The 3,250-nt window shown below is 37.8% G+C and overlaps 1 pseudogene; it reads right to left on the bottom strand.

Moving 5' to 3' along the window:
- Positions 1-2,245: 2,245 nt before the first annotated feature.
- Positions 2,246-2,491, bottom strand: LOC144311749 (cyclin-dependent kinases regulatory subunit 2 pseudogene; annotated as a pseudogene).
- Positions 2,492-3,250: the final 759 nt, after the last annotated feature.

Here is a 3,250-nt window from a genome sequence, read left to right on the forward strand (position 1 = left end):
TTCAATAAATGATGCTGGGAAATTTGGACAGCCACGTGCAGAAGAATGAAACTAGACCACTCTCTTACACGATACACAAAGATAAACTCAAAATGGATGAAAGATCTAAATGTGAGACAAGAATCCATCAAAATCCTAGAGGAGAACACAGGCAACACCCTTTTTGAACTTGGCCACAACAACTTCTTGCAAGATCCATCTATGAAGGAAAGGGAAACAAAAGCAAAAAATGAACTATTGGTCAAGATAAAAAGCTTCTGCACAGCAAAAGAAATAGTCAACAAAACTAAAAGACAACCTACAGAATGGGAGAAGATATTTGCAAATGACATATCAGATAAAGGGCTAGTTTCCAAGATCTATAAAGAACTTATTAAACTCAACACCAACGAAACAAACAATCCAATCATGAAATGGGCAAAAGACATGAAGAGAAATCTCACAGAGGAAGACATAGACATGGCCAACAAGCACATGAGAAAATGCTCTGCATCACTTGCCATCAGGGAAATACAAATCAAAACCACAATGAGATCCCACCTACACCAGTGAGAATGGGGAAAATTAACAAGGCAGGAAACCACAAATGTTGGAGAGGATGTGGAGAAAGGGGAACCCTCCTGCACTGTTGGTGGGAATGTGAACTGGTGCAGCCACTCTGGAAAACTGTGTGGAGGTTCCTCAAAGAGTTAAAAATAGACCTGCCCTACAACCCAGCAATTGCACTGTTGGAGATTTACCCCAAAGATACAGGTGCAGTGAAACGCCGGGACACCTGACCCCCGATGTTTCTAGCAGCAATGTCCACAATAGCCAAACTGTGGAAGGAGCCTCGGTGTCCATCGAAAGATGAATGGATAAAGATGATGTGTGTATGTGTACAATGGAATATTCCTCAGCCATTAGAAACGACAAATACCCACACGTGCTTCAACATGGATGGAACTGGAGGGTATGATGCTGAGTGAAGTAAGTCAGTTGGAGAAGGACAATCATCATATGGTTTCACTCATATGGGGAATATAAAAAATAGTGAAAGAGATTAAAGGGGAAAGGAGAGAAAATGCGTGGGGAAATATCAGTAAGGGTGATGGAACATGAGAGACTCTTAACTCTGGGAAATGAACAAGGGGTAGTGGAAACGGAGGTGGGTGGGGGGATGGGATGAGCACTGGGTAGTATACTATATGTTGGCAAATCAAACTCCAATAAAATATACAAAAATATAAATTAAAAAATAATAAAAAATAAATATTTCACTTTTTTTAATGGTTTCTGCCAAGAAGTACACTGTAGTCCTTATTCTCAATTCCCTGTGGTTTAGAACACACCACCCTCAAATCTTTTATTCTATATTTCTGTCAGGGTCTGGATTTATTAACGGACTAATAATGCTAGTATAAAGTTTTAAGTCCCAGTATTTGACAATATACTCTTATTAATTTATATTAGGTGTTGGATTTCCATGCCCCCAACTTCATAAATAAGACAACTAAAATTTTTGAGAGGTCTTTGGCTTTATTTATTTATTTTTTCATATTTTTTATTGGAGTTTGATTTGCCAACATATAGTATACTACCCAGTGCTCATCCCGTCAAGTGCCCCCCTCAGTACCCATCACCCAGTCACTCCATCCCCCTCCCCACCTCCCCTTCCACTACCCATTGTTCATTTCCCAGAGTTAGGAGTCCCTCATGTTCTGTCTGCCTCTCTGATATTTCCCACTCATTTTCTCTCCTTTCCCCTTTAATCCCTTTCACTATTTTTTATATTCCCCGAATGAATGAAACCATATAATGTTTGTCTTTCTCTCATTGGTCTTCTGTTTTAAACAAATGCGGTGAATTCAGTTTTATTATGTATATGAAATAAAAAGGTTTTATTACATATATATTTATAATGACAATCTGCTAAAGCATGACTTTTGGCAAACAACTATTTGAAGGCATCTTACACGTTTACAGTTACACAAAACAGTTTTTAAATAAAAACTTCATACAAACTTTATTTAACAAAAGTAATAGGCAAACAGGCACTTATGCAAAGAGAAAAACTGACTAGAAGAAATTTTATCTTAAGCATTTTACAATAACCTCCTGTAGTTACATTCAACTGGGCTCTGTTGCTGTGAACAACACAGCTCATGCACAGGTGTGGGTGAAATTTTTTATATATTTTTCAGGTATTCACTGAATACCACCTTATACACACATATACATTAAGTCTTTCTGAAAAATATTGAATTTAGATCCCCAGATTTACTCCTTTTTTGTTGATCTTTGGAAGAGGTGGTCTAAAGAGACCATATGTAGTTGTGGCTTGTGAGTCATGTAATGAACCCAGCCTAGACTCTGTTGGACTCCAAGTCTCCTCCACTCTTCTTTAGACGTCAGATGATACTTGTTTGGAAAGTTCTCTGCATTACATGACATGCTCGTACTTTTATTTGTGGAAGTACTTGTTCAATGAGTAGATCCGCTTGCACACCATCCTGTGGGCAGACAGAGCGAAGGAGACATGGAGATTGGGTTTGGCAGGCCACATGTTCACAGGATGCCAAGGTAAAGACTCAACTTCTTATATAAAACAGATTTGACATCTTGTCACTTATATTATTTTCTGTTAAGAGTGTATATTCTGTTTACTTGGAGATTTGTATATGTTGTACTTGAGAACATAATGAATATGTCTGTCAATGGAGTAGTCATCATATGATCAATTAAGACTCTCATAGTCTAAAATTCATGATTGAAAAGATAACTGAGACTCCTGGGCAGCTAATCCTTAAGTGTCTGACTCTTGATTTTGGCTCAGGTCATGATCTCAGGGTTGTGAGACTGGGCCCTGCTCAGGCTCTACACTGAGTGTGGAGCTTGCTTAGGATTCTTTCCTTCCCTGACCCTCTGCCCCTTGCCTTGCTCTTGTATTAATAAATAAATGAAATCCTTAAAAAATAATAAAAAGAAAAGATAACTATTAGAGCATCAGGGGGCCTAAATAATGGATCTTTAGAAATTTCCAGTATACATAAAACAGGAAGTGAATACGTAAGTGCAATCAGAAGTCAAATACATGTCTCTGGAAGGAGACTTATTGTCCTAATAACACCAGAGAGCATGGCCTAGAAATTAAGTAATTTGTTTTAATGTCCAACAGTCATGATATTTTTCAATAGATGTAGAAACATCCTTTCAGGCTATCGTTTGTTCAACGTATATTGTATTACAGCATAAACCATTGTGTCTGCAT

This window comes from Canis aureus, chromosome 4 (assembly GCF_053574225.1).
Source record: "Canis aureus isolate CA01 chromosome 4, VMU_Caureus_v.1.0, whole genome shotgun sequence".
Classification (NCBI taxonomy): Eukaryota; Metazoa; Chordata; class Mammalia; order Carnivora; family Canidae; genus Canis; species Canis aureus.